Here is a 10,748-nt window from a genome sequence, read left to right as displayed (position 1 = left end):
CGAAACTCCTCTTTTCCTGTTCGGGGGAGTAGATGCAGCCAAGGATTTGTGGCTCAACTCAGAGAGAACCGCTTGAAGCCTGTGCTACCACTCTGATTAGAGTCCCAAACCAGGCTGCCGGCTGACGGCTGCTCTGTCAGACACTCCCTCTGGAGGGGAAGTCGCCTGTAAAAAGGTAAGGAGGGCATGTCCCTGGACCTTTCTGGAACCTTACCCCCTACCGGCAAGCGCGCTGTTCTGTGCTGGGGGGGGGACGTGGGAATGGCGCCCTTACCGCGTGTTGTTCGGCAGCCTCGCGTGGGGGAGGGTATTGGCGATTGGGCTAGGGAGCACGCTGGCGCTTGCGCGATGAGGAATACCCGGGGCTCGCGCGCGAGAGACTTTCGAAGCACTGACGCGCGCGGGCGAGACTTCATAGACTGCGCAGGAATCAGATTGACGTGCAGGATCATAAAAGAGACCGTGCGGGCCAGAATGTTGGCACGCGCGCGCGCGCGGAAACTATCAGCGCGCGCGTGGAAAACTATCTGCACGCGAGCACGCAAGACTATTGACGCGCGCGCGGGAGGCCATTGGTACCCGTGCGCGGAAAAGATCGTTGGCGCTTGCGCGTGTAAGAAGATCGTCGGCGCTTGCGCGCATTAGATCGGTGAGCATGCGTGTGAAGTGCACGCGCGCGCGACTGAAGCGGTGTGCACGCGGGCAACCATCAGTACCCGCGCGCGAAAGAAGATAGTTGGCGCTTGCGCGCGTAAGAAAATCGTCGGCGCTTGCACGAAAGAAGATCGTCGGCGCTTGCGCGCGTTAGATTGCGCGAATGTAGCGGTGCGCGCGCAGGAAACCACGGTACCCGTGCGCGGAAGAAGATCACCCATATTAAATAGCGTGGTTTGTATTTCAGTTACGGAACAAATTTTATTAAAAACTTTTCTTCAGTCTGAGAGTGGCACTTATCATTTCTTCCCTTTCAAAAGGGAAAAATAATTTCTGTATATGTCTCAGATATAATTCCTTTATCATACATGCGTTTTACTTGTTAATTCATTTAGTCATTTATTAGAAATAAATGCCTATTAGAATGTAATTGCGTCCTAATTCTCCCGACAATTGCATGATTAAGATGCCATAGTTCTTTGACTTACTGATGTAAGTATACTTCATATCATTGTATTCTTGCAAACAATGGATATAATGGACACTGATATTGGTTCGGCAATATATATATAAACCATGAGACTGTTTGTATATTCAGTGTATACTTATGTTTGTTTATACAATATATGCTAACCTTGAGGCCCCTTTTCTACCGTCTAGAATGACTCTTCCCTGTAGGGGGCAGGAAGCACTAACATCTTTATGATTAGTGATGATGACGGATAACGGTAACGTCATTTGTCTCAAATGGTCCAAATGACCATAGAAATATTCTCCCAAGGTTAAGGCACTGATGAAAATCCACAGATACATTAATTCTCTGGTATGCTTCCACCAGGACGACATGGCTGGAGCCCAAAAAATGAATTTTGAGCGAAGCGAAAAATCTATTTTTGGGTGAGATGGCCATGTCGTCCTGATGGACCCACCCTTCTTTTCTAAAGAAAAGATCTTCACAGTACCCCTCCCGAACTACCGTATCTGTAGCACCATGCTCAATGCTACAAGGAATGTCCGCCATCTTGGATATGGCGCTGTTGTGATACTCAATAGTAGTATGGGAACTAGGGTAACCTTTATACGGCTCCCCTTCTAATTCTGCCACTTTCCCCCTCGAAGCGTAAACGCTATTCGGGGTGCAGATTGCTATGTGGCGTGTCAAGAATACGTCCCGATATTATGCGATATCCTTGAGAGAAATTTAAGGATATTCGCGCCAGGAGAATTCTGGAGACCTAAAGGTAAATTCTCTGGGAATATCACTGTAGTCAAATATCCCTAGGAAGGTACTCTTAGGAACCTTCCATCAGGATGACATGGCCATCTCACCCAAAAATAAATTTTCTGTTTTATATATACAGTGATACCTCTGGATACGAAAGTTTCTGCTTACGAAAAATTCAGAATCAGAAAAGTGCCTACACATCAACCTGCTAGAATTGAAGGCCGTCTTTCTGGCTCTTCAGCAGTTCCAACGGTCCCTGGCGGGTCACTCCGTGGTGGTGATGAGCGACAACACCACGGTAGTGGCTTATATCAACAAGCAGGGAGGCACTTTTTCGCAGCAGCTATCCCATCTTGCAGTAGAGATTCTGAGGTGGACCGAAATCCACTCGATAACACTATAAGCTCGCTTCATTCCTGGCAAGAGGAATGTGCTCGCCGACAGTCTGAGCAGGGCCTCGCAGATAGTGAGTACCGAGTGGTCTTTGGATCCTCAGATAGCCAACAAAGTCCTGACTTTGTGGGGTTCCCCGACTGTGGACTTGTTCGCGACAGCGTTGAACTTCAAGCTGCCCCTGTACTGCTCCCCAGTCCCGGACCCCAAGTCACTCTGGCAAGATGCTTTCCAGCAACGGTGGGACAACATCGACGTGTATGCCTTCCCACCGTTCTGTCTGATGAGAAGGGTGCTCAACAGGACCAGACTATTGGTCAACTGTTCGATGACTCTGGTAGCTCCACTATGGCATCACGCGGAATGGTTCCCGGACCTTCTGCAGCTCCTGACGGAGATCCCGAGGGAACTTCCTCCACGACACGAGCTTCTCAGACAACCCCACTCCGGCGTCCCTCACAAGGCTGTGGCCTCGCTTCGGCTTCACGCCTGGAGACTATCCAGCGTCTCCTCACGGAGAGAGGCTTTTCGCAACAGGTTGCGGAGAGAATGTCTCGGCACCTGCGAAGGTCCTCTGAGGGAGTCTACCAAGCAAAGTGGAGAGTCTTTTGTGGTTGGTGTCGTGGGAGGGGTATCTCTCCACTCAATGCCACTATTCCAGCAATAGCGGACTTCCTCGTTTATCTGCGGGAAGAAATGCGCCTTTCTGTCTCGGCACTGAAAGGCTATTGCTCAGCCTTAAGCTTGGCCTTCAGGCTGAAGGGCGTGGATATTTCTTCATCGCTAGAACTCTCTTTACTCATACGTAGCTATGAGCTTACCTGCCCCTAGTCGGAAGTGAGACCTCCTCCTTGGAACGTGGTTCGAGACCTCAGGGCTCTTAAGAGACCTCTCTTCGAACCATTACGCCAGGCCTCCGATCGCCACCTGACTTGGAAGACGGCTTTCCTACTCGCTTTGGCTTCGGCCAAGCGGGTTAGTGAACTTCATGGTCTCTCGTACGACATCGCCCATTCAAGGGGATGGGGGGAGGTAACGTTCAGGTTCGTCCCTGAGTTTGTTGCCAAGACTCAGAATCCTGGAGTGCCGGATCCTCGCTTCGACTCTTTCAGGATCGCGAGTCTCCGTTCTGTAACAAGCGACCCAGACCAGCTGCTTCTTTGTCCAGTGAGGTGTCTGAGGCACTACTTGAAGAGAACGGCGGCAGTCCGTCCTCAAGTGCGAGCTTTGTTTGTGAGCACAGGCAGGACTAAGAGGAGGGTCACCAGGAACACCATCTCAGCTTGGATTCGAAGGGTTATCCACCATGCCTTGAATCCAGACCCTCCTCCGTCACGTCGCCCTAGGGCCCACGATGTCAGGGGTGTTGCTACATCCCTGGCCTTCAAGAAAAACTTCTCTGTGATGCAGGTACTTAAAGCTGGGGTCTGGAAGCGTCAGACGACCTTCACAGCCCACTACCTGCAAGACGTGACACACAGGAGCCTCAATACGTTTTCTATCGGCCCTGTGGTGGCTGCACAACAGCTGGTCTAACCTCAGGCTCCCTTTTTGGACAAGTAGCAGTAGGTTGAGGCCGTTGTTACCCGGTCTTAGTCTACGTGAATGAAAGAGTATGTCTGACCCTTACTTCTTTCTTCATTCTCCCCTCTCCTGGGGAAGCAGCATCCTGGTCCTCGCATAGCTGACCTCGACCTCTGCAGGTAACCCATGCTTCTTTGTGCTCCTAGTATTAAGTTTAATACTGTTGCGTCCCCCATACCCTGACGAGGTGGTATTGAGAACGTCCTATCCTAGATTCCTATCTAAAGGTCTCAAGGTCAACTTCATAGGACGAGTCACACTTTCCTCCACACACTGCTTATGTAGGCCACTCGTTCCTAGCGATGCTAGGAACTTGTGAGGTGCAGGGGCTCCTTTTCTCTAATGCTGCTCACTGAGGGATTGAGCCCCAGGGCAAGCCGAAGTCAGTAAGGCTGGGGACTTTCCACCCTTCCTAAGGGGTAAGTCACCCAATGTAAATAGCGTGGTTTGTATTTCGGTTATGGAACAAATGACAAATTCGAAGATAATTTGTATTTTTCCTAACCATACAAACCTTAGCTATTTACACATATGTGCCCGCCATCCCTGACCCCCAAGTCAAGTCCTACCTCTAAGTGAAGTGAAGCAAGTCACCGGTGTGTGGGGGGGGGGGGAGGGGTAGCAAGCTACCCTTCCCCTAGCGCGGGGGTAATTAACCCTCGTTAAAACTATTGGCTCGTCATTTCAGCTGCGCTAAAAGGTAAACCCAATGTAGGCGACTTACCTCCCTTCCTAAGGGTTGAGTCACCCCATGTAAATAGCGTGGTTTGTATTCAGTTACGGAACAAATGACAAATTTGTAGATAATTTGTATTTTTCCTAACGATACAAACCTAGCTATTTACATGGGGGGGGGGGTAATTACTTCGGCGCAGCCGATGACGAGCCATAAAGTTTTAACGAGGGTTTCCTACCCCACCGCTAGTTAGCGGGGGAGGGAGGGGTAGCTTGCTACCCCTCCACCCTCACACACACAGGTAATTCGTCCACTTTACTTAGAGGTAGGACTTATCTTGGGGGACAGGGCTGGCGGGCACATAACTGTAAATAGCTAGGTTTGTATCGTTAGGAAAAATACAAATTATCTACGAATTTGTCATTTGTTCCGTAACTGAATACAAACCACGCTATTTACATGGGGTGACTCAACCCTTAGGAAGGGAGGTAAGTCGCCTACCATACTGGCTTTGGCTTGCCCGGGGGCCCCGAACCTGAGCTCATAAAGCAACTCCAGGATCGGGGTCCCTGCACCTCGCAGGCAGTCAAGGACTGCTGCGGCCTACGTAAGTTGTGTGTGAAGGCGAGCAGTGACACGTCCTAGGAAGTTGACCTGGAGTCCTTAATAAGGAAATCTAGGCTAGGACTACCCAATACCACCTCGTCAGGGTATGGGGACATGACAGTATTACAAGTTAATACTAGGAACACAAGGAGGCATGGCTTACCTGCAGAGGTTCGAGGTCAGCTGTGCAAAGGACCAGGATGCTGTTTTTCTCCAAGGGAGGAGAGGATGAAGAAAAGAAAAGGGCCAGACAGATCTTTTCATTCACAGACTAAAACCGGGTAACAATGCCCTCAACCCTCTGCTACTTGTCCAATTAGGAGCCTGAGATTAGACCAGCTGTTGTGCAGCCACCACAGTGCCGATAGAAAACGTATCGAGCTGTCTGTGTGTCACGTCTTGCAGGTAGAGGGCCGTGAAGGTAGTCTGACGCTTCCAGACCCCGCCTTGCAGGACCTGCGTCACCGAAAAGTTCTTCTTGAAGGCCACGGACGCAGCTACGCCCCTGACATCATGCGCCCTAGGGCGTCGTGACGGGAGAGGGTCAGAACTCAAGGCCAGGTGGATTACCTTGCGGATCCAGGCCGAGATGGTGTTCTTGGTGACCCTCTTCTTCGTTGGCCCGGTGCTAACAAACAAGGCTCGCACCTGGGGCCGAACTGCAGCTGTTCTCTTCAGATACAACCTCAGACTCCTAACTGGGCACAGTAGGAGATGGTCTGGGTCATCTGTTACAGAACGAAGACTCGAGACCCGGAAAGAGTCGAACCTAGGGTCCTGAGTCTTGGCAACAAACTCAGGGACGAAGCTGAACGTCACCTCCCCCCATCCCCTTGAATGGGCGACGTCGTATGAGAGACCATGTAGTTCGCCAACTCGCTTGGCCGAGGTCAATGCTAGCAGGAACACCGTCTTCCAGGTAAGGTGGCGATCCGAAGCCTGGCGTAATGGTTCGTAGGGAGGCCTCTTAAGAGACCTGAGGACTCGAACCACGTTCCAAGGAGGAGGTCTCACTTCCGACTGAGGGCAAGTAAGTTCATAATTACGTATGAGCAGGGACAGTTCCAGCGAGGAGGAAATGTCCATTCCTTTGAGCCTGAAGGCAAGACTTAAGGCTGAGCGATAGCCTTTCACTGCCGAGACTGAAAGGCGCATTTCTTCCCGCAGATACACAAGGAACTCCGCTATTGCTGGTAAAGTGGCATCGAGGGGAGAGGTACCCCTTCCACGGCACCAACCACAGAAAACTCGCCACTTCGCCTGGTAGACTCCTGCGGATGACTTGCGCAGGTGACCAGACATCCTTTCCGCAACCTGTTGCGAAAATCCTCTCTCTTTGAGGAGATGCTGGATAGTCTCCAGGCGTGAAGACGAAGCGAAGCTATGGCTTTGTGGAAGATGTTGGAGTGTGGTTGTTTGAGTAGCTCGTGACGTGGAGGGAGTTCCCTCGGGATCTCCGTGAGGAGCTGCAGAAGGTCCGGGAACCACTCCGCGTGATGCCATAGCGGAGCTATCAAAGTCATCGAGAGATTGATTGATGTTCTGGTCTTGTTGAGGACCCTCCTCATCAGACAGAACGGGGGAAAGGCGTACACGTCGACATTGTTCCACCATTGTTGGAAGGCATCCTGCCAGAGAGCCTTGGGGTCCGGGACTGGGGAGCAGTACAGCGGAAGCTTGGTGGTCAACGCCGTAGCGAACAGGTCCACAGTCGGGGAACCCCACAAAGTCAGGACTTTGTTGGTTATCAGAGGATCCAAAGACCACTCGGTACTCACTATCTCCGTCGCTCTGCTCAGACTGTCGGCAAGCACATTCCTCTTGCCTGGAATGAAGCGAGCTGTAAGTGATATCATGTGGGCCTCGGACCATCTCAGGATCTTTACTGTAAGATGGGACAGCAGTTCCGAAAAGGTACCTCCCTGCTTATTGATGTAAGCCACCACCGTAGTGTTGTCGCTCATCACCACTACGGAGTGACCCGCCAGGACTTGGTGGAACTTTTGAAGGCCCAGGAAGACGGCCTTCATCTCCAGCAGGTTTATGTGAAGGTACTTTTCTGATTCTGACCACAGGCCGGAGGCCTTGTGGTTCAGCACGTGGGCCCCCCAGCCCTTGTTTGATGCATCTGAAAACAACATCAAATCTGGGGAGGAGACGAGAAGATCCACTCCCTTTCGTAGATTCTCGTCTGCCACCCACCACTCCAGGTCCGACCGTTCCGCAGATCCCATAGGGATCAAGATGTCCGGGGAGTCGAGGCCCTGACTCCACCGGGACTTCAGTCGCCACTGAAGGGATCTCATCCTGAGGCGACTGCTGGGAACGAGACGGGTTAGAGAGGAAAGGTGGCCGAGGAGACGAAGCCACAATTGGGCTGGGAGTTCTTCCCGAGTGAGGAAAGGTCTCGCGACCTTCCTCAGCCTTGCTATACTTTCGTCCGATGGGAAGGCTTTGTGGAGATTGGTGTTTATGATCATGCCTAGATAGACCAGTCTCTGAGAGGGCTGCAGAGAAGACTTTTCGAGGTTTACCACGATCCCCAGATCGCGGCAAACCTCGAGGAGCTTGTCCCGGTGGCGGAGAAGGGATACCTCCGAGTCTGCCAGGACCAGCCAGTCGTCCAGGTAACGAAGGAGACGGATGCCGGTCCTGTGTGCCCACGAAGAGATGATGGTGAAGACTCTGGTGAACACCTGAGGTGGTGTGGAGAGACCGAAACACAACACCTTGAACTGGAAGATCTTGTGATCTAGGCAAAATCTTAGGTACTTCCTCGAAGACGGATGGATCGGGATCTGGAAGTACGCGTCCTTCAGATCCAGAGTGCACATGAAATCCTGCGGTCTCACTGCAAGCCTGACCGTGTCTGCTGTCTCCATGCTGAACGGTGTCTGTTTGACAAACCCGTTCAGGGTCGAGAGATCGATGACTGGTCTCCAGCCTCCAGACGCCTTTTTCACAAGAAAGAGTCGACTGTAGAAGCCTGCGGACCTGTCCACGACCTCCTGGAGCGCGTTCTTCTCCAACATGGTCTGGACTTCGGCCCGGAGGGCCTGCCCTTTTGCCGATCCCATGTCAAAAGAGCTCAGCAACACTGGATCCGCTGTCAGGGGAGGTAGAGATGCCGTGAACGGGACGCGATACCCTTGAGAAATCACAGAGATCGTCCAGGTATCCGCCCCAAGTTGCTGCCACCTTGTTGCGCAACTCTGAAGGCATCCCCCCACTGGTGGACATGCAGGGGGATTGCCACCCCTAGCGTTTCCGGCCTCGGCCGGTACCTCTAGGGTTCTTGCTCCCCTTGGAGGACTTCTTGCCCCTTCTGCCCCTGGCAGGAAAGGGCTTAGACACCTTGGGCTTCGCTGCGACGGTTGTCGTCTTCGTGTCCTTGGCAGGGCGGGGCTGTTGCACTGCCGGAGGCTTGTAGGGCCTTGATGTCAGGGCCCTATGGATGAGGGTATCCTGATTGGACTTACTCCACCTCTTGGCAGTGAGCTCCACGTCCTTAGGCTCGAACAAACTCTTGCTGAGGACAGAAGAGTGTCTGAGCCTACAAGTCTCGGTGCTGGGGACCTTCTGGTGAAACCTCTCAGCAACTGCGTCCCGACGCTTGAGGATCGTGTTGGCCCACAAGCTTGCAACCTGGTGGGACAGGAACTCGATGGTCCGAGTGCCCGAGAGGAGGAAGGTCTCCAGCGCTTTCCTGGTGCTTTCCTTGGAGAGATCCTCGGACCGCACCAGAATGCCCAGAGACCCCAGCCAGATGTCTAGCCATGAAGCGGCCTGCATGGCGCACTTAATGACCTTCTCCTGACTCTGGATCTCAGTGGCCGAGAAGGACACGTGCCGGTTGGAGAGTCTCTCAAGAGAGACTCCACCTGTAAGGGCTTCCACGGAGTGGTGCAGGGGAAGACTCAGAGAAGACTCCTCAAGGATCTCAAAATAACTCCTCTGATGGACTCTATGAGGAGGGAGGAGCTTATACCCGGCACTCGACCTGCTGGAGGAGGCAAGCTCCGCGAGCTGTCCCTCGATCGTCTCTCTGGCGCTCTTCATCCCCTGAGACCAGGGCAAAGCTGCACTGGCCCTGGAGGGCTTATGAGTGCCAAAGATACGATCCAGGACTGTGTCCTGCCCTTCACGAGGAGGGACCTCAGGATCTGGGATCCCGTTTAGACTCCTCATGAGGGACAGGACTTGCCAGAATGCATGTTCCGACTCCTGGCGCTTGCCTCCCGATGGACTTGCAGCGAAGTCTCCTGTCCCCAAGGGCTCTCCCTGGGGGGATATGTGGGCATCCTCAACCGCCCTAGGCTGCTCCTGTTTGATCCTGGCCGATGATTTAGAGTCCTTAGATCCCCTCCTGGGAGGGATACAGGACTCCAAAAGTGAAGGGGGTAGGTCCTTCTCCACCTCAAGACGAGGGGACCTCTCGGGAGGGGGATGAACTTCCTCCATTGGTGCGATGGGGAAGACGTCCTCTCCGACCGACTCCCCTGAGGAGGGGTATTCCTCCTCCGCAGGGGAGGGCGAGAAGGTCTGAGGAGGAGTAGGAACCTTGCCTAAGGATCTGCGAGGGGATAGCCTAGGTCTCGGAGGAGGATCCACGGGAGAAACTCCTCTCTTCCTCTTCAGGGGGGAGGAAACTGCCACTGGTTCGCGACCCGAATCAGAAGTGGCTGGCTTAATAGCCCGCACAAGAGCTCTGAGGAGGGTATCGAACTACGGCTGTTGACTGACAGCGGCGCTGTCAGACACTCCCTCTGGAGGGAAGGGGATCGACGAATCCCTAGGAGGAGTTAACAAACGAGGGTTCGCCTTCTGGGCTGAAAAAGAAGAATCCCGAGACCTTTCCGGGGAGCGCCCCCCTTCTGGCGAGCGCGCTGGTCTGCGCTTGCGGGGGGGAGGGTGGGGGGAGCGCGACAAGGAAGAATCCTTCCGGCGGTCGCGCTGGGGCTCGTGAACCGGGCCCGCCACAGGGTCGCGCGCGTCAGAGTAACGCGAAGCTGGAAAATCGCGAGCGCGAACCATATCGCGCGCGCGCGAACCCGCGCGGGCAGGCGATGCTGGAAAATCGCGCGCACCCACGTGAGCGGGGGCGGGCACAAGGCGATGGCGCGCAGATGGATCAATGGCGCATTCATGCCATGGAGAGCGAGCCGGAATAAGGCCGCGAGAGCGCGTAGGTGAAGGCGTTGGCGTACGGCGATCAGGAACTGGCCGAACGCGCAGGCGCGCAGCGACCTGGTGAGACCCTGAAGGGCGCGATATGACAGGGGCACCTGTGCGCGTGTCCGGGAGAACTCGCCGCGAAGGCGATAGAACTGTAGCAGAGTCTCGAGAGACCTGCGGGCGACGGTCGGAAGGGATCGCCCTATTCGCCTACGAGGTCGTTAACCGTGCTGGTGATTGTCAGTGCGCGTAGCGCGTATCTGGAACAGGCTGTTTCGGAGGCCGTGGGTTTCGAACGGCATGAGGAACACTTACAGTTGCCTTGAACACAGGAACAGGGCGCGTAGCTGGAACTGGGCGCGGCAGATGAGCGTCGCGTGCGATAGTGTCGGCAACAGACTCGCGCGATTCCAGAGAGGGTTGTGAACGCCTGTG

The sequence above is a fragment of the Palaemon carinicauda genome, unplaced genomic scaffold (genome assembly GCF_036898095.1).
Source record: "Palaemon carinicauda isolate YSFRI2023 unplaced genomic scaffold, ASM3689809v2 scaffold43, whole genome shotgun sequence".
NCBI lineage: Eukaryota > Metazoa > Arthropoda > Malacostraca > Decapoda > Palaemonidae > Palaemon > Palaemon carinicauda.
The sequence above is the reverse complement of the archived record's forward strand: the minus strand, read 5'-3'. Positions refer to the sequence as shown.